Raw genomic sequence first — 21,614 nt, 5'->3', positions numbered from 1 at the left:
ACCTTAAGTCTGATGCCTTTTCCTTTCGCTACTCGTTTGAGCTCGCTGAGTAGATCGGCTGACATCAAACTAATTTCAGCCCCAGTGTCAATCAGTGCTTCTCTATCTAAGACGTTTTCAAGAGAAACCTTGATATCAATACGCCTTGCTTTGCCTTTCTGGCTGAGATTCCCTAAGAATTGTTGGAAGCCTGCCTTTTCTTTGACTTCAGGGGCGGGGTCAGCGCCCAACTCAGAGTCACAGCCTTCTTCCAGGCAGGAACCCTCCCACCCAATCAGATAGACTGAGGGAGGGGCTTGGGACGGATCCCCGCCTCCTCCAGTGGTCCCCCTAAGCTCATTCACACTTCCGGCATTCGGTGCGGAAGGTTTACCCTGTCCTGATCTCTCAGGCAGGGCTTGTTCAAGCCTGGCCAGGCGGGCTGCAGTCGACTCCCTTCGTCCAGTCTTATGATAGGCTCTGCCTGAGCCCTTGCCTTCCCCGTAGCGCTCACGGCGGCTCTGACGCTTAGTGCGGTCCTGCCTGCCTATTTTGCGCCGGGCTTAGCGAGCTCAGGAACCTCAGCTGCCTCGAGCTGAGGCGAGTTGTCAACCCTGCTGGCTTTAGTGGCGAACACGGCCGTTTTAGCAGGTTTTCGCTCTGAGAAAGCAGAGACTTCAGCTCCCCAGGCTTTTTGAGCCAACCTTCTAATGTCAGCCATTTTCATCACTTTTGCATCAGTGTGCATCACAATCATTTTCCTGACTGAGGGATGCAGATTAGCAATGAATAAACCTTTGAAATTCACGTTCTCTTCGCAACCCTCTTCATTCCGCCCTGCAAAATAAGTGCGCCTAAGCCTCTGATAATAGTCACGAGGGGCTTCAGCTTTTTCGTGCTTAATATGGTGCACAGCGGCCACGGCAGCTATGGGATCGATAAAAGCCGAAAATTCTCCTATCATTGCCTGACACAGCTCCTCAAAGCTATTACAGACCTCCGGTCCTTGTCTAGACATCCACTCGTGGACCGCTCGGCTGGTAGTTTTCCTTACTTACATAGCCTTTTCCTGTTCGGACGCTTCGGGCATAAACTGCAAAGTATATCTCAGCTCATCGATGTAGGTCTCCACATTATTCCCTGACACTGACGGGTCAAACCTTTCTACATCTTTGGCTAACTGCCTCAGGGAGTGGAGGTTAATTTTTACGGTTTCTCCGCGGGCAGGGAGACGGCCGTGATCAGGAGCAGGGGGTCTATGCCTGAATTGACTCGCCCTTGCGTTTCGCGCAGGACTCGGCGATCTCCCCCATGCCGATCCGACCACAGACCCTGGCCGGGAGAAACCTCCTCCCGGCGCGCTGGGTGAGCACTCCGGGCTGCTAGGTGGGCTGGCATGCAAGTGGGATCTAGTCTATTTTGCTTCCAGTACGGCAGCATCTGACTCCTTTTGCCTTTCCTGGCTGAGCTCATTTAAACTCTCAATTTCTTTTTCTTTTTCTTTCAAGCTCACTTCCAGGTCTCTCCTAGCTACCTCAGCCGCAGTTTCTCTAGCAGACAAGTCATCTAATTTACCTAAAACTTCCCTGAGTCAGTCTTCACTTTCCTCATTTTTCACTCTCTTTTCTCTGATTATATCCAACAACTCAACTCGCTCCGCCTTATATCTTTCTAGCGTTCCCTGAAGCTTTTGAAACTTTGTCAGCTCGGACAAAGACAGTTCCAGCTGTTTAGCTAGATTTAAGGTGAAACTCGATAGGACCAGAACTGCGTTCACAGACCCTCCTATGTTAAGCTGGTTCGCTACCTTAGCTACTAAATCTACTTGCAGCTTCTCAATATCATCAAAGTTCAACTTTTCGATACCACTCCAGTAACCAGGATTGTCGTCGCTAGAAATAGTACTTATAAGCGACTCCACTTCAGACATTTTAGCAGCCATTGTCATTACGTCAGAGAAACTTTAAGAGTATTACTTTTTTTTTTCTTTTTCCAAAATACAGTATGGAATCTAGACACCCGAGCAGATGGATTTCCAATCAGCACACGTTACACTAAACGCTAGAAAACAGGGGGATTTCTTTACGCAGTTATCAGCACACCCGGTATTCGCGTATAGAAGCCGCGGTGCTGTGCTGAACTTGAACTCACAGCAACATCAGTTATTCTGTGCGACTGATTCTCATTTCATTCTAAACTCGCCCACCCAGGGACGCCATTAAATGTAATGGTTTGATGGGTTTACTGAGACAATTATTAATTGTAGCAGTAATCACGAGGTTGTTCGTTGGGGCTTTTAGAAAATCAATCGTCAGAACAACTAACAACGCACACACAGGGGTTCAATACACTAGATACATTTATTAATATAAATTGTGCACTAAACATATACTAGTCTGCCTGGATACGAGTGGCAGACCTTACTGTGAGGGTTATCAATATACAAGGTATATAATCCCAAAGAGATGAAAACACAAAGAGATACACAACAGAGAATATATGTCAATATATATCGTTCGGTTACCAAATCGCTAATCAGTGTTATTACCCACTGTACTCTAAACTCGGAAGTAAATACATTACTCATGAATTAAATTGATAATAACTTGTGTTGAGGTACAATTGAATTCTCGAGACGGAATGTAGAACATGGGGTATACTTATCCACTGTGTATGGATTTGGAATTTCCCGGCACGAACACCAAACCAGCTGACAGGCTCTGTTGCAGCCTCTGTTCCAGCGGTTGTCCAATGGGCGTTGTCCCGGCGTCCTCTGGCTACCGGCCAACCAGTCAAGGTGCAGCTCGAAGTAGGACGGGCGGAGGAATCTGACTGCGGCGCGCAGGGCAGTCGTTGCTCCGAGGGGATCTACCAGCAGTCCGGCTGGCTGGTAGAAAGTCTCTATGCACAGAGTGTGACCGCGAGTCCTCACAAGTCACTCTTGTGCCTGGGAAGAAGCTGGTTCGTTCCCGGTCCAGCACTGCTTCTGAATAAGCTATTCAGGTTGTCGACGAGGGTCCAACTGTAGGGTCCAACTGTCCAACACAAACACAATCTGTGGCGTTTAGCGTGACATAGTCTTGCAGGCATCGTGCTGTCTCACTGCAATACTATACCGCTGGAGGAAACAGTCCATCTGGCCATGAAACTCATTTGAACGTCTAGCTACAGCAACTAACAATATCATGATTTATTCAGGATGTGTGGAATCAGCACGTCCCGGAGACAGCTTCCGAAATCGTGAGCATTCTCTGGTGGTGTCCTGCAGGGCGCCTGTGGGCGTGTGTTGGTGGTATAGTGGTGAGCATAGCTGTCTTCCAAGCAGTTGACCCGGGTTCGATTCCCGGCCATTGGTTTCAAATGCTGTCATGAGCCTTGGATTGTGACTAGCAAAGCGAAGCCTTTTGAAAGAGCTAAAGCACTGCAAAACGGAATTGAAGGAGAATCTTACAGGGGATTCTGAGCGGTGTCTGCATACACGCAGTCCGATACGGGTGCTGAAAGCTTGAGCTGCTCTCAATGTCATGCTGCCTTTCCCCGGAGTAAATCTGTTACATTGAAAGAATGCTTCTCGCAGGTTCAAAAAGGGACCCTTGTTAATTAGAGAAATCAATGATTTCGAATGAATTCTGTATGCGTTAAAGGACAGCTATACACAGAAAACATGCAGGACACTGCTCATGATTTTTCCCGAGCCGAAACACAGTGCGTTTTTCCAAGCCATTTGACAAAGCCCACCCACTGAAAACTGCAGCAGATCGTGTAAAGACGTCCAACTTTGTAACTACTGCACGCACAGGAAGCAGAATAAATTCCTCTTTTCAAACTGTCAAAGGTTTGTTTTGGGAACGCCGCAGGACATCGCACAATCTCTTTTGAAGAGGGACAAACGATTTCTTATGGGGCGCAGTAAGTACTGTTACTGTCACTGCTCGATACCGACGTTGGCCTACTATACCATGTTCAGCCACCGCTAGAAAATGTACGGTTCTAGCACCGGAGCAAACAACAGGAGGGCCAACGTCGAACAGGCACACGTGTCAGACATGGAGAGCGATGAGAAAGGGATTCGAACCAATGCCTGCTGAGCACAATGGATTAGCAGTCCGTCGCCTTAACCACTCAGCCACCTTGTCGACGAAACTGGGCTGTCCGGACATGGGTTGGCGCGCTCCAGATTATCTTTTTCTTTTTTTTCCCTCGTACTCGAGGGTCATTTTCCTGTTCCACATGCGATTTCAACATTTTCCTTGGGAGATGTCAAGCCAGCAAGCCACTGCTGTGGTTCAGTGGCCAGTGTGGAGTTCAGTGGCCCTGTTGTACACAGAAAGTACATTGAGCTCCTTGGACATGAAAAGTTCCAGATAAAAGCCATTTGTCATCCTTTCTCTTGGTGTCGATGTTGCTATTGTATGTAAAGGTGGCAACTTGCTCAGCGAGCAGGCGGAGCACACACCGAATGCAGATGTGTCTGAGTGTTGGTGTCCAAGTGGCTGCAAAAGGACAGTGCTCCTGGGGTGCCGTGGCTTAGTTGGTTAAAAGGCCTGTCTAGTAAACAGGAGATCCTGGCTTTGAATCCCGGTGGTGCCTTCTTTGTTCTGTCTTCTCAAACAGAACTGGTCCTTACGGACAACCGCCTACGGCTAGACTTGCAAGTATTCATTTCCTGTCTTTAACGCGACTTGTTTTTCTTAAAATGGATGCAACTTGCAAAACATGAAATACAAACCTTGCTAATCAGCGCTAGCGGCTTTCAAAAAAAAAGAAGTCAGCAATGTTTTTTTTTCTTTAACCTTAACCCTGCTAACGGAGAAGAGTTAAACGACCGAGTCTATGCAGCTTAAACGGTGCGCAAGTCGGGTTCTTAGCTGAAAGGGTGGTAAATCACGCTCACCCCAGTCCTTAATCTTTTAAAGAGGATACAAAATTGAACCTAGTCGCCACATCACATGCATCCTGTTCAACGATAAAAAGGTAACATCTATCCTCGCTCCAGAGTAAATCTCACGTTGAGGGCATCTTTTTTTTCACTTTACCGTGAATCGGGCTCGACTGCACAGAGGAGAGAGCAGAGCAATGAGGTCACGGGGACAGGGGAGTCACACGCTGGCGGTTTGAATACGCGGAAGATCACTGAGGGATCCACAGTATGTGGACCCTCCGTGCGCCATCAGTCCGCACTCCGGACTCTGAATCCTGCCATCCGAGTTAAGATCTCGGCGGAACCTGAGGCGCAGTTACTTCTTAAAACGTAATCTGGTGAGCATTTCTAGAATCGCACTTGTATAGATGCAGCCTTTAATGTGTTGCTAGGTTAAAATTGATGACTTCTTGTATTTCAGTAGGCAACTGCCCTCTTGATTTTGGATTTAATTTCTTTATTACAGGGGCGCTTTTATGAAGACAGAGTCATGTTCAGGTACTTTGCTTGATGGAGGAAGCTCATTTCGGACTCTGTGATCTGCTCACCTGGAAAGGTCTGCTATACTACTACAAGAGAGAAGTAGAGTCTGGAAGAAGGGACAATTTTATGATGCTTTGGAAGATAATGTTTTTTTTTCTTATACTGAAAATGAAAAGTAGTTGTTTCTTTATGGACTCAGTCTTTGGAATTTGTATATTTATATATTTCAGTGAACCCTCAGCCATTCCTTCTGTATTGTAATTCAATTTCTCTTTTAAAATTCCTTCCCCAATTCTAGGACCTGCAGTTGATGAACTCCACAATGGCTTCTATTTGAAAGTCTGTGACTGAGACCAAGTAAGTGTTCAATTTTTTATGAAACCATTATTTATTTTGGAGCAATGAGCAATTCTTATATAAATGCAATAAAATCATTATGCTCAAACTATGAGAGAGAATTTTAAGGATAATTTTATAAATCAGTCTTAGCTTGTTTCTATACACAGATGGTATTATTTATTTTCAAAGGAAACCCGCGAGGATTCCCCTGGTGTGCAAGATGTGCCTGAATACTTTTGATCAGCTTCCTGCTCAGTTGAAGAGGGCGTGTTTGAAGCACGCCACGGCAGAAGAGATCAGGATGGCCTCTCAACAGGAGAGGGAGGACATGATGAATCACCTGAAGAACGGGGTCATCGTGGATTACCACAGAATAGAGATCAAAGGACACTTTGTGGGCTTGAAATACAAAGAAAATCATGTTCTATGGTACAAGATAAATACAAAACTTAAGCTTTTATTTTAATGAGATTTATTTATAAAGCATAAGCAATCATTTATTACATTAATATATGTGAAAATAACATTTTAGCATCATACGTTTAGTATATTTAGTTCCTAATGCTGAAAGAAATGATCATAGAACATGACATCTAACCTTACCTGCGGTGTTTATAATCCCTATTGCTCAATGCACGGTGAAAGCATTGCATACATATGTCTGACAATGAGGACAATGGGCCCCTGAGACAGTCATTTACCTGTTTCACAAATGATCGTATTTTACTAGAGATTCTGTTTGTGATTCAGATGTGCATTCGGACAGCAATCCCTTTCAAGAAATGATACGTTCTGGATGAGGTCAAAGGTGCTGGAACATTGTATTTAGGATGTGTTTGCAGAGACTGTGTGTCTCCTGCTTCAACGCAGTGATAAATAGATGTGCTCCTGTAATTCATTGGTACATGCCCAGGGCAGTAAGCAGTCTGAGGATTTATATCCAGATGGCATAGAGCAGTGAAGCAGTGAGGTAGTGCAACACACTGGATCATTATATTATTAGAATCTATTCTACTTACATTATTACATTATACACAATTTGAGTTCATTTTAAAAAGTAAAAGGTAATGAAAGGAATGCATTATCATAAGAAAGATAATACCGATATGCATGTGATAATCATCCTTATATCATGTAGTGCGTCATTTGGACATTTTGTGGGATTGAAATACAAAGAAAATCATGTTCTATGGTACAAGATAAATACAAAACTTAAGCTTTAATTTAAATTAAATTTGTTTATAAAGCATAAGCAATCATTTATTACATTAATATATGTGAAAATAACATTTTAGCATCATATTATTACATACAAGTCTCTAGCTTCAACACAGTGATATATATATATATGCTCAGTGATTTATTGGTACATGCCCGGGTCAATAATCAGAATGAGGATTTATTTCCAGACGGGCTACAGGTAGTGTTGTGAAATACTTCAACACACTGGATCGCAGATTTAGACCCCCTGCACTTTTACTCCTTAAAAACCAAAGAAATGAAGATATGTAGCAATCACATTGCAACAGGGGTGACAGTGACTTAATGCTTATACTAGTGGACTTCTGGTACCTTTAGGGTATGGTGTTCCCTGAAGGGCTCTCAAACCCCGCATTTCAGATGCCTAGCTGTTTCGCTGATGTGTTGCACCTCAGAATCACTTTTAAACCTTACCTCTGGTATCTTTAATCCCTATTGCTCAACGCATGGTGAAAGTATTGCATAAATGTGTCTGAAAATGAGCAATGGGCACCTGAGAGACTCATTTGCCTGTTTCACAAATGATCATATTTGACTAGAGATTCTGTTTGGGATTCAGTTGTGCATTCTGACAGCAATCCCTTTCAAAAAACGATACATTCTGGATGAGGTTAAAGGTGCAGGAACACTGTATTTAGGATGTGTTTGCACTTATTCTGTGTCTCTAGCTTCAACACAGCGATATATGTATATGCTCACTGATTTTTTGGTACATGCCCAGGGCAATAATCATTATGAGGATTTATTTCCAGATGTGCTAGGGGTAGTGTTGTGAAATACTTCAACACACTGGATCGCAGGTTTAAACCGCCTGCACTCTTACTCCTTAAAAACCAACAAATGCAGATATGTAGCAATCATATTGTAGCAGACACTCATTTGCCTGTTTCACAAATGATCATATTTTACTAGAGATTCTGTTTGGGATCCGGATGTGCATTCTGACAGCAATCTCCTTATCGCGGCTTTGCCCTTCTTGCCTCTTTGGACAATATCTCCATCTTGTGGTCATTGTTGGTAATGTCTAGACAACATCTCCATCTTATGGTCGTTGTTGGTAATGTCTTCTTATGCCCTTTTTTATTTTAATTCTCTATTAGTTGATTCTAGAATCTCTACAATGGAGATGAAAACATCAGTTTTATAGCAGACAATATGACATTATTTATAGTCCAATTAGAAACTTATTACCCTGTTTTTAACATAATAACAAATTAAAATTGATTAAAACTAAGTTTGGAACACCAGGGAACATAACAAATGATTTTTAGGAAAACCATGAGGTTCTCTGTGTCCAATGCCTGCAAGGGGAGAAAGCTAGAATCCTTTGATTTTTTCAAAATTTGAAAATAAACATCATATAACAACAGCTTTCATTCCTAGGAGTGAAAAATAACCATTTTTGAAGACATAGTAGTTTCTAAAACACTACAATAAAGTTAAAAACATCAGTTTTATATGACATTATTTTTAGTGAAATTAGTCATTTTTTGCACTATTTTTAATAAAATATCTAATTAAAAGTGATTAAAATTAAGTTTGGAACAACAAGGAACACAAAAAAAAAGATTTTTAGGAAAACCATGAGGTCCTCTGTGCCCGATGCCTGCAAGGGGAGAAAGCTAGAATCCTAAAAAAAAGTTATCAATTCTAGAGCCTAAGAGGAAAACAAGACAAATGTATATCTCCAAATAATTTTATGTGCTTCAGAAGAGCCCAGGAAAGTTTTTTGCATACATGAAACCACGCCCGTTTGCACATAAGCAGACATGGTTGCACACACGACTGCATGAAAGCACACGTGCATGCGAAGTCATCCTGTTGAGCATTTGAAAAGCCGCACCACGCCGCACTTGAAATAGCTCTTACATTAGTGGTAGACGCAGGAATCGCCTTTTTATTTACGCTCTTACCAATGCGATGGAAAGCAAAACAAAGCAAAGCAGAGCAAAACAAAATGAACAAACGAAAACCCTCACGTCCCGCACTTGCATATAACGCCGTTACGTGCCCAAGCGGTATTGTACGTCATCCTAGCACTGCACCCCGGGGCGTAAGGTATATGGGAACGAGCACACGCCACGAATCGTCTCGAATCACTCCCTACAGCTGTAAGGCGCCTTGAAGCCTGCACCCCCAACATTCTTCTTTGCGCATCTGTGAAAGGTAAACTCTTGAGCAAACTCTGAACCAGCTCTAAGGAAACTAATCTGATTAGACGTTACTTTGACTCATCTTTTTACTCTCAGTGCTGGATTGCTCAAACTCCAGCTAGGGTTAGGTTTAACATTCCCACACTACTTAGACACTTTGTTTACGCTCAGTGCTGGATTTTGGGAACTTCAGGACGAGTGGGAATTTTCTCCTATCTGTCAATTCTGTTTTGTTTTGGAGACTCTTGGCTGCCTATATTGTACAGTGCAGCGTGAAGGAAACATTTTCCAAAACTGTGTCAGCTCAAAAGTTGTAAGAGAACCTCTCCAGCTGCTTTACCTCTCTTCATTTTTGTCATTTAATGTGACAATCGATGTATAACTGGAGCCTCACATATGCAAATGGTGAGGCTCCAGTTCGACACCACTTTACAGTATATGACAAAAGCATGGCAGACTGTGCCGGACCAGCTGGTAACTTCCGCTTATTTTGACCATATTAAACATTGGAAATCTTCCCACTTGCATTTGTGACACTTGATTTTGGCTCCACCTAAGACACTCTTAAATCTTCAAACACTTTTCTCTTCTCCCACAACACTCTTGTCTGTCGGGACTGTGTGGCAGCGTTGCAGGACAACCCATCTCACCACGGAAAGGAACCTAACAGCTTTGGTAAGAGAGGAGAAAAGGACATGGCCCGTACGGGGTTCGAACCCGCGACCTTGGCATTATTAGCACCACGCTCTAACCAACTGAGCTAACCGGCCTCATGACAGTGCCCCTCTCTTTGCTGCAAAAAATCGAACTCAGGGAATTTCTTTTGTCCTCCTTTGAATAGAAAGCCATGTAATTCAGTGTACGGGCTTTCTCATGCAGTTTCATGGTTTCACAGCATTATTCAGCTGATTTTAAATGTACCTAAAGGAGAAACATTATTGAAGACCATCAATTACCAAGAGCTTTTGTCAAAGGTTTTGGTGGTCATTTTTAATGACCACAGAGCACTATGACCTCGGTTTTACATCTCATCCAAAAGACAGCGCCCTTTTTCCAACACAGCTTCTCCGTCACTATATTGGGACATTGGGACCCGTACAGACCTCAGAGTGAGCGCCCATTAACACCACTTCCAGCTGGAAGCTTTGTTTTTCCCTGTAGCTCACCCTCATCCTGGTACTGACCTGGCTCACACCTGCTTAGCTTCAGTGGGTTTTCAGTTGCGAGTTGCAAAAGATGGGATGCAAGTGATGGAGCCGTTTGCTGCAAAAGCCACTGCATTGGCCAGGAATCGAAACCAAGCTTCCTGCATGGCAGGCGAGAGTTCTAACAATGAACCACCAATGCTCAATGCCTGTACCTTCAAAAAAGACGCTTTTTTGGTGCTGTGTGCAAAAAGCGTCGACATCTACTTCCAGCTGCAAAATGCCATCCGCGGACGCTGTGAATTTATTTATTTAGACACCGCTCAGAATCCCCTGTAAGATTCTCCTTCAATTCCGTTTTGCAGTGCTTTAGCTTTTTCAAAAGGCTTCGCTTGTCACAATCCAAGGCTTGTGACAGCATTTGAAAACACTTGCCACTGTGTTGGCCAGGAATCAAATCCGGGTCAACTGCTTGGAAGGTAGCTATGCTCACCACTATACCACCAACACATGCCTGGGGGAGCCCTCCAGGACACCACCAGAGAATGCTCACGATTTCAGAAGCTGTCTCCGGGACGTGCTGATTCCACACATCCTGAATAAATCATGTTATTGTTAGTTGCTGTAGCTAGACGTTCAAATGAGTTTCATGGCCAGATGGACTGTTTCCTCAAGTGGTATAGTATTGCAGTAAGACAGCACGATGCCTGCAAGACTATGTCACGCTAAACGCCACAGATTGAGTTTGTCCGTTCGTGTCAGTCGTCCTGCAGCCACGGGAAGTGGGACACAAACATGCTGCAATGCTTTCAAGACATTAGGATTTGTTTGTGCAACATCCGAGAAGAGTACTTGTGGCTTGAATGTGACTGAGCAAGGTGTTTAAAGACAGAGACTGAAAACTGTTAAAGGATGAGTCAAAGTAACGTCTAATCGGATTAGTTTCCTTAGAGCTGGTTCAGAGTTTGCTCAAGAGTTTACCTTTCACAGATGCGCAAAGAAGAATGTTGGGGGTGCACGCTTCAAGGCGCCTTACAGCTGTAGGGAGTGATTTCAGACGATTCGTGGCGTGTGCTCATTCCCATATACCGTACGCCCCGGGGTGCAGTGCTAGGATGACGTACAATACTGCTTGGACACGTAACGGCGTTATATGCAAGTGCGGGACGTGAGGGTTTTGCGTTTGTTCGTTTTGTTTTGCTCTGCTTTGCTTTGTTTTGCTTTCCATCGCGTTGGTAAGAGCGTAAATAAAAAGGCGATTCCTGTGTCGACCACTAATGTAAGAGCTATTTCAAGTGCGCCGTGGTGCGGCTTTTCAAATGCTTAACAGGATGATTTTGCATGCACGCGTGCTTTCATGCAGTCGTGTGTGCAACCATGTCTGCTTACGTGCAAACGGGCGTGGTTTCATGTATGCAAAAAACTTTCCTGGGCTCTTCTGAAGCACATAAAATTATTTGGAGATATACATTTGTCTTATTTTCCTCTTAGGCTCTAGAATTGATAACTTTTTTTTCATTTTTGGCATTTTTCATCATTTTCCAGAAAGTGGTTGCAAGCCCGATATCATGCGAAGAAACTTCAGGATTCGGGGATCAGTCAATGGATTTTCTTCAAAGTTGGATTTTTGCACTCTGTGGACCAAGAGATGTTGTTCTATAATGTTTTTTTTTTTCAAATTTAAAAATATCATTTTTTCATGGAGCTTTGAATGGGATGGATTCACCCTCCTTTAGCCAGGACAGAGCTCCAGGAGCCTGGGTAGGATTCTAGCTTTCTCCCCTTGCAGGCACCTGGCACAGAAGACAATATTTTTTTCCTTAAAATCTTTTTTTTTTGTGTTCCTTGTTGTTCCAAACTTAATTTTAATCACTTTTAATTAGAGATTTTATTAAAAATAGTGCAATAAATGACTAATTTCATAAAAATTAATGTAATATAAAACGGATGTTTTCAACTTTATTGTAGTGTTTTAGAAACTAATATGTCTTCAAAAATTGTTGTTTTTCACTCCTATGAATGAAAACTGTTGTTATATGATGTTTTTTTTTCAAATTTTAAATGATCATTTTTTCATGGAGCTTTGAAGGGGATGGATTCACCCTCCTTTAGCCAGGACAGAGCTCCAGGAGCCTGGGTAGGATTCTAGCTTTCTCCCCTTGCAGGCACCTGGCACAGAAGACCATTTTTTTCCATAAAATCTTTTTTTTTTGTGTTCCTTGTTGCTCCAAACTTAATTCTATTCACTTTTAATTAGAGATTATATTAAAAATAGTGCAATAAATGACTAATTTCACTAAAAATACTAAAAGTAATATAAAACGGATGTTTTTAACTTTATTGTAGTGTTTTAGAAACTAATATGTCTTCAAAAATGGTTATTTTTCACTCCTAGAAATGAAAGCTGTTGTTATATGATGTTTATTTTCAAATTTTGAAAAAGCAAAGGATTCTAGCTTTCTCCCCTTGCAGGCATCGGACACAGAGAACCTCATGGTTTTCCTAAAAATCATTTTTTATGTTCCCTGGTGTTCCAAACTTAGTTTTAATCAATTTTAATTTGTTATGTTACAAACAGGGTAATAAAGTCTTAATTGGACTATAACTAATGTCATATTGTCTGCTACAAAACTGATATTTTCAGCTCTATTGTAGAGATTCTAGAATCAACTAATAAGGAATTGAAATAAAAAAGGGCATAAGAAGACATTACCAACAACGACCACATGATGGAGATATTGTCTAGACATTACCAACAACGACCACAAGATGGAGATATTGTCTAGACATTACCAACAACGACCAGAAGATGGAGATATTTTCCAAAGAGGCAAGAGGGGCAAAGCTGCGATAAGGTAAAATCATTTTTTGAAAGAGATTGTTGTCAGAATGCACATCCGTATCCCAAACAGAATCTCTAGTAAAATATGATCATTTGTGAAACAGGCAAATGAGTGTCAGCTACAATATGATTGCTACATATCTGCATTTGTTGGTATTTAAGGAGTAAGAGTGCAGGTTTAAACCTGCGTTCCAGTGTGTTGAAGAATTTCACAACACTACCTCTAGCACATATGGAAATAAATCCTCATAATGATTATTGCCCAGGGCATGTACCAAAAAATCAGTGAGCATATATATATATATCACTGGGTTGAAGCTAGAAACACAGAATAACTGCAAACACATCCTAAATACAGTGTTCCAGCACCTTTGACCTCATCCAGAACGTATCATTTCTTGAAAGGGATTGCTGTCCGAATGCACATCTGAATCCCAAACAGAATCTCTAGTAAAATACGATCATTTGTGAAACAGGCAAATGACTGTCTCAGGGGCTCATTTCTCATTGTCAGACACATGTATGCAATGCTTTCACTGTGCATTGAGCAATAGGGATCAAAAACACCGCAGGTAAGGTTAGAAGGAATGTTCTATGATCATTTCTTTCAGCATTAGGGACTAAATATACTAAACGTATGATGCTAAAATGTTATTTTTACATATATTAATGTAATAAATGATTGCTTATGCTTTATAAACAAATCTAATTATAATAAAAGCTTAAGTTTTGTATTTATCTTGTACCATAGAACATGATTTTCTTTGTATTTCAAGCCCACAAAGTGTCCAAATGATGCACCTTTGACCTCATCCAGAACGTATCATTTCTTGAAAGGGATTGCTGTCCGAATGCACATCTGAATCCCAAACAGAATCTCTAGTAAAATACGATCATTTGTGAAACAGGCAAATGACTGTCTCAGGGGCCCATTTCTCATTGTCAGACACATGTATGCAATGCTTTCACTGTGCATTGAGCAATAGGGATCAAAAACAGAATGGAAACAAACGAGGATGGGATTTGAACCCATGCGTACAAAGCACAATAGATTAGCAATCCATCGCCTTAACCACTCGGCCACCTCATCAACAAAACTGGGCTGTCCCAACTGGGTTGGCGTGCTCCAGATGATCTTTTTCTTTTTTTTCCCTCATACTCGAGGGTCATTTTCCTGTTCCACATGCGATTTCAACATTTTCCTTGGGAGATGTCAAGCCAGCAAGCCACTGCTGTGGTTCAGTGGCCAGCGTGGAGTTCAGTGGCCCTGTTGTACACAGAAAGCACATTGAGCTCCTTGGACATGAAAAGTTCCAGATAAAAGCCATTTGTCATCCTTTCTCTTGGTGTCGATGTTGCTATTGTATGTAAAGGTGGCAACTTGCTCAGCGAGCAGGCGGAGCACACACCGAATGCAGATGTGGCTGAGTGGTGTGTCCAAGTGGCTGCAAAAGGACAGCACTCCCGGGGCGCTGTGGCTTAGTTGGTTAAAGCGCCTGTCTAGTAAACAGGCGGCCCTGGGTCTGAATCCCAGTGGATAACCACCTACGGCTAGACTTAATTAAATGCAAGTATTCATTTCCTGTCTTTAACATGACTTGTTTTTCTTAAAATGGATGCAACTTGCAAAACATGAAATACAAACCTTGCTAATCAGCGCTAGCAGCTGGCAAAAAAAAAAGAAGTCAGCAATGTTTTTTTTCTTTAACCTTAACCCTGCTAATGGAGAAGAGTTAAACGACCGAGTCTATGCAGCTTAAACGGTGCGCACGTCGGGTTCTTAGCTGAAAGGGTGGTAAATCACGCTCACCCCAGTCCTTAATCTTTTAAAGAGGATACAAAATTGAACCTAGTCGCCACATCACATACATCCTGTTCAATGATAAAAAGGTAACATCTATCCTCGCTCCAGAGTAAATCTCACGTTGAGGGCATATTTTTTTTCACTTTACCGTGAATCGGGCTCGGCTGCACAGAGGAGAGAGCAGAGCAATGAGGTCACGGGGACAGGGGAGTCACACGCTGGCTGTTTGAACACGCGGAAGATCACTGAGGGATCCACAGTATATGGACCCTCCGTGCGCAATCAGTCCGCACTCCGGACTCTGAATCCTGCCATCCGAGTTAAGATCTCGGCAGAACCTGAAGCGCAGTTCCTTCTTAAAACGTAATCTGGTGAGCATTTCTAGAATCGTACTTGTATAGATGCAGCCTTTAATGTGTTGCTAGGTTAAAATTGATGACTTCTTGTATTTCAGTAGGCAACTGCCCTCTTGATTTCAGATTGAATTTCTTTATTACAGGGGCGCTTTTATGATGACAGAGTCATGTTCAGGTACTTTGCTTGATGGAGGAAGCTCATTTCGGACTCTGTGATCTTCTCACCTGGAAAGGTCTGCTGTACTACTACAAGAGAGAAGTAGAGTCTGGAGGAAGGGACAATTTTATGATGCTTTGGAAGGTAATGTTTTTTTTTTCTTTGAAATCGAAATGAATCAGAATATCAGTGCAAAAGACAAACTCTTGGTTTGGTTTAAAGAGATATGGTTTTAAAACAGACAAAATGTAGAAAACAGGTGTTTCTCACTTTTGGAAAAGAATGGACCGGGGGTATTTTACTAGTTGCAGTGCTGAGCTCACCGGGTTGCAGTCCTGCAGTGTTGCACCAGGGTCAGTGGTGCAATGGATAACACATCTGACTACGGATCAGGAGATTGTAGGTTCGACTTCTGCCTGGCTCGGGTCGTTTTTAAACGCATCAGGCTACTCCCTAAGTAGCCTGTGCTACTTACTGTATTGTAATCGTACCCAGTAAGAGATTTCCTTCATGTAAATGAACTGCACCTGACAGCTTTAGAAAAACACCTGGGCTCAGTACGGTGCTGAGAGCTCAGCGTTGCTGTTGTTCTAATTAGTACGCACTGCATCGGCTATGAACCCGAACTTTTCAATTATTCCGATCAGTAAGTCAACACGTAGTCCACATGGAAGGTAGAAATATTCTCTTGTCTGTCTCTTGTTTGTATAGAACTGAATGTCCCTGACAATGTACTGTTAGTTTTAATTGAAGAACGGCATTTGTGTTCAAATATACCAGACAAGTTTACGTAACTGCTCATGCGACACTCAGTTGTAATTAGTCAAGAAATAAAGTCGAACAACAGCTGCGGGTTTGATTCTGAACGTATGAGATTGCGGCGCCTTTTACTTCCATTGACAAATGATAGAGATTCGAAGAGAGATCCTTCAGACCAGCAAGCAAACCCACGGCTATTTCGGTTTTCTATCTAGGCAACGTTGGTGTCTGCAATAGCATACATGAAAGCGTGATGCAATTTCTGTGGCTACATTTGTTGCACGTCATGCACAGTAAGAGTGTTTCTAACACCAAATAAAAAGTCAACAATTAGCGATCACGCCTTCTCCTCAGTTAACCCACTGAAACCCTTGCTGTTAACAGTTCTTTACTGCGTGCTTTACGAGCACCTACATATCGTGTCGGTTCTTTCAGCTTTATTCATTGGGTTTTCAAAGGCATAAGTAGAGCACCAGAGGTGCGAACGCAGAATGTGTGGTAATCTGAGGAACTGCTTTCCATGGCAGCGGGGCCAAGCGATTTAGCGTTTTTATAGTACCGGGAAAGGAGAAGCGGCACTTTGCCTTTGCCGCGCAGGCACAAGGCGACGTGCGGCAGACGCCGGAGTCGGCAAGTTCCGAATCTGCGCGGGGAGTCCCCAACGCATTTCGAGTACATCGCCTTAACCACTCGGCCATGACAAAAGCGAGCTCGCTGCCGCCGCATTTCTCCTATAATCTAACACGGAGTGCGAGGTGGCTGCGGAAACCTTTTTAAAGTCGCTCTCCGTTAAAAAAAAAAAAATACCTTTCACAAGATTCGTGCCGGCAGACAGACACGCCTCAGAGGGTTTAAGGCTGGCTTCACGTTCAAATGATAAAGTCCCCCAGTCCGGATGTCAAAATACAACTTTGGCAGACAGAAAAAACATCAACAAACCACAAATGTGGAAAAGGATTTTACAAGCTGCACCACACTGACATTTAACTGTCACTATAACTTGTGACAGGCATGATACAGCTACCACAATGCAGCTACCTAACCAACAGTTTCCTGCAAGTTCCCAAGGAGGCCATAGTACAGCATGGTTACTTAACACTGTACGGTCTGGAACCAGACAACATAAGACCAAACTTGAGGTCGTGGATGCCTTCAGGTGCCACACTATTGAATTGGATAGAAATCCAAGAAACAGTAAGCACTGAAGACGTACAGGTAGTTAGTTTGCTTTAATGGAACAAACCTCCAAACCACCCTGGCAGGTGCCCAACACAGGTGTCATGGTTCATCAGGGGGGCTGGGAACAGGAACCGGTGTTATTGTAACACTGCTGCTGGGAAGCTGGATCATGACTGACAATGTACTCTGAATGCTGTACTCTTACATCAAGATGTACTCCGGGTAGCACGAATGAGTCAAAGGTACCATTTCAAAAGAAAGGAAGTTACCTCTTCCCCAAATATCTGCCTACAGAGGTATCAGATACTGACAGTGAACTTCCTGATTTGTAATGCCTAGACTGAGATGATGTCTCCTACCGTGTTTATACATACTCCAGATGTTATTCATCCTGTTTGTTCCCAATGCTGGTTCCGGTATGAATTCTCGAGGAGTAATGTGGACATTTAAGGTTAATGTTCTAATTACAAGGGACATCACTTAACTCTGTTTTGTTTTGAAGGCAACAACGCCTCAGGACCTCGTGACCTTCAAAAAGGGGGGATATGTAGAGGCAATGCTTGTTAATAAGACAGAATTAAGGGCTGCTGTGCTTTCCCAAATGAGGCCCCATCTCTCTCTTCATCTCTGTGGTGCAGCCACAGAGAAACTATTCATGCAGGCTGATTTAAAGATGTTTTCTTTTGATAAGGGACAGCTCCCAAATGGGGATGCACTTAGCTAAGCCTGGCTATCATGATCAATGGTCATCCATTGGTGCCTATCTGTCTAGGGAGTGCCAGATGGACATCTGGATTGCATTCCTAGGTGTCAGGAGTAAGTGACTCATATCTCACCTTGATCAACCAGTCAGGGACTGGTAGGGCCATGTAACCCATGTGGGACTCTGATGCCCATTAAACTTTCAGCCAATGACAAGCTGAAGTTCCTCCAGGTAAAAACAGGCAACAGAGAGCCTGGAGAAGGAGAACTAGTAGGACTATTCCAGTAGGAGAATTCTAAGGAGAATTCCAGGGGTGCAAGACAATTCCATGGCAGGACGGCCCAGGAGCAGAAGGCTCCCAAGGGCAGGACATTCTCACAGCGCGCCTCCTGACCATCCTGAGACTCAGCACGGACAACCACGGAACGGCCAGTGTGTCCGAGTGCCAGTACTTTCCTCTGTTCTAAGAGTCGAGAGCGGAGGTTGCCACGAATAACCAGAGGATCCACCCGAGGTTAGCATCAGCAGCAAACCTCGTGAACAGGTCGGAACTGTGGACAGCTGAATCACTATTCAGAACAAGCGCTTCATCAGGAACGAATCGGTCCTCTTCCTGACCTGCTGGGACCCACAGTCATCTTTTCTCCTGTGCACAAACTTTGCTAGTTAAAGCCAACACTAACTAGCCGGTCAGTGAGCATCAGCAGCGCACCGTCGCAAGCAGCACAGCACAGCCTGGCACCTAGCCAGAGAGTGCGGATTGGACACCAACAGCCTGCAACTGTTCCTTTGTGCCCACAGGAGATCTGAATCCCGAGAGATTGGATGAGTATTCAACTTCACTGCATTACAGCTCGAGAATTCCATTGTTATCCCAACCAGTTGATATCAGTTTAATTCTTAAGAGTTATGTACTTGTTTTGAGTATCTAATGTAGAAGTTGTAATCAAGTTCAATTATGAAACGGTCTAGATGAATGATATACTGAACGTATGTCCTCTTGATATATGTAACTCTTTGTAACTGAATGAATATATACCTTTTGTATTCTGATAACCCTCTCGATAAGATCTGTTAGGTTTACATGCATATTCTATGTATTAATAAATGTATCCTCGTGTATTAGTACCTGTGTGTGTGCGTTGTTTGAGTTATATCGCATAGTTGGATTCTAAAGCCATTAAAAGAATTATTTTTGTGACTTACACAAAAATAATTTTTGGCTACAATTAATAATTGTCCCCGTAAATGCCCAAACCCTACAGAACTGGTGCCTCGTGAGAGCACACTACACCAGCTTCCGCGGGCTTGGCCGGAGTCAGGCAGCAATTCTGTCTTATAGCTTCCCTCGAATAGGAGCAGTAGCGGATCCTGAAGCAGATCCCAAAAGGTGCAATAAAATTCTTTAGGGAGCCCGTCAGCACCCGGAGTTTTCCCCTTCTGTAAGCTCTCCATAGCCTGTCTCAGCTCTTCTACTGTCAAATCCCTCTCAAGTACTTCCCTATCTTCTTCACTCAAAACGTTTTCTAGCTTTGAGGTAAAAAAATGAATTTCTTCATCCTTTACCTCTGTAGAGCTGTACAGTCTTGAGGGCCTCGGTGCAGGAGAGGATAGCACTCGGCTCTGTTCTCTCTCGTCCCTCCTCATCAACTACACTTTCCATGACAGACTTGGAGCCTACCACTTTCCTGAAAAAGAAGCGAGTACACTTCTCATTTTCTTCCAAGAACTGCACTCTGCTTCTTAACAGCACTCCTCGACTACTTTCTTCGGCTATGCTCCGGATCTCCTTTTTTAAAAGGGTGATATCCTCGAGCACATCGAAGCCACTGTGCAGCATCATGTAGAGACGCTGCAGCTGCCTCTGTTTCCTGGCTAGCACTCCTCTCCGTCTGGCAGCAGCCTTCCTTCCCTCAGCCATGAAAAAGGCCTTTGTCCTCACCTTCACCTCCTCCCACCACTCTCCTACTGACCCGTACAGACACTGCAAGGACAGCCACTGTGATAGTTTCTCCTTGTAGCGGGATACTACCCCCTCGTTCTCTAGCAGCTTTGTGTTGAGTTTCCAGAGGCCTGGGCCAAAGACAGTCCCGCCCTGGAGTTCCACTCTACACCCTAAAGCCTGATGATCTGAGAAGAAGACAGGCTGAAGATTGACCCCAACAACTTTCACTCTCTCTGAGACAAAGCAATAGTCAATTCTGGAGCTGCTATTCCTCCCTGACCATGTATATCCTGCAGTTGTGGGATATATACATCTATATGTGTCTGAGAGTTTAAAGTCTTGAACTAAGTTTTGCAGGGCCAGTGAGCTGGAATCCAATTTTATCGGAGAGCTAGACTGCCTGTCTGTGTGCTCTAAGATACAATTAAAATCCCCTCCCACTATCACGTCTGTGCTACATAACAATAGGGGAGAGAGTGCCTTGAGTAGCTCCACCCTTCCTCCCACGTCAGTAGGACAATACACATTGATTAGCCGCAGGTTAACGGTCCCCCATTCCACATCCACACACAGCAACCTGCCATCTATGACCCTCTGAATACTTTTCAATTTGAAAGCCCATCCTTTGAAAAGAATAGCCACGCCAGAGGCTCTGTTGTTATTGTCCCCTGACCAAACAGAAGGCCCTTTATCCCACCTATCTTCAAAGCTTTTATACCTCTCTTGATAGGCTAAAGCACACTCCTGCAACATCAACACATCTCCCTCTCTCTGCTGGAGGTAATCAAAGACAGACTGGCATTTCACTCTGTCATTGATACCTCTGGTGTTAAGAGAAATTATGTTTAGAGCCATATTAGATAAGAAAGTGGAACCAGTCTTTACAAAACACATTTCTCTTCGGTCTCACCTGTTACCTTCTTCTTTTTCTTTTTCATCTTACCAATTTCCTGCCAGCCATCCTCTGAATGAGCCTTCATCAGGGTGGCAGCAGTAAAAGCATTCACGGAGTCCATTTCAAGGAAGGGGGTAGAGGGAGGGGTGGAGGGGTTCCAGCTGTCCCCATCGCCATGCTCTCCTTCCTCCTCGCTCGGGGAGAAAACAGAGTCATTTTTGCACTCCGGCTGTGCTGACCCCTGCGAATTCCCCAAATGTGGAAATCTCGACTGCATAATTTCTGGTAGTGGGGGACTGCGTTCGCGCTCTCCCCTGATGTGCTTGGTCCAAAATCAGATACGAGAGGGTTAGGACACCACGAGCTGCGTGGCTGCGGAAGGATCCCGGTTCGACAGGAGTGGACGCCGCTGCTGGTTCTCGCTGGCTTTTAGTTAGGGGTCCGGAGAAGCATCTCAAGCTAGTTCCACTACTCCTTCCGGACGTTCATTCCCTTTTCAAAGTCAGTCGTTTTGCTGTAGTCTGCGTTCTTTAGGCTGATTATCGAAGTTAGCCTTTATTTGGTCATGGGGGGCCTCGGTACTGTATGCTGAGTCTAAAGACAGTTTCACCCGTTTTCTGATTGCTCGGTTCTGTACCAGTGCAGACATGTCAAACAGTGAATGGCTTTACCTCTATTGTATCCGTGCTCAATG

General features: G+C 43.6%; 1 non-coding gene and 1 pseudogene across 1 annotated transcript; one reads left to right on the top strand and one right to left on the bottom strand.

The window, feature by feature from the left end:
• Positions 1 to 9,831: 9,831 nt before the first annotated feature.
• trnai-aau (transfer RNA isoleucine (anticodon AAU)) lies at positions 9,832 to 9,905 on the bottom strand. Its single transcript has one exon. It is a non-coding gene; the product is annotated as a tRNA-Ile (tRNA).
• An 11,151-nt stretch (positions 9,906 to 21,056) lies between these two features.
• Positions 21,057 to 21,237, top strand: LOC138229438 (U1 spliceosomal RNA; annotated as a pseudogene).
• Positions 21,238 to 21,614: the final 377 nt, after the last annotated feature.

Source organism: Lepisosteus oculatus, unplaced genomic scaffold (genome assembly GCF_040954835.1).
Source record: "Lepisosteus oculatus isolate fLepOcu1 unplaced genomic scaffold, fLepOcu1.hap2 HAP2_SCAFFOLD_45, whole genome shotgun sequence".
NCBI lineage: Eukaryota > Metazoa > Chordata > Actinopteri > Semionotiformes > Lepisosteidae > Lepisosteus > Lepisosteus oculatus.
This window is presented reverse-complemented; position numbering and strand designations above follow the sequence as displayed.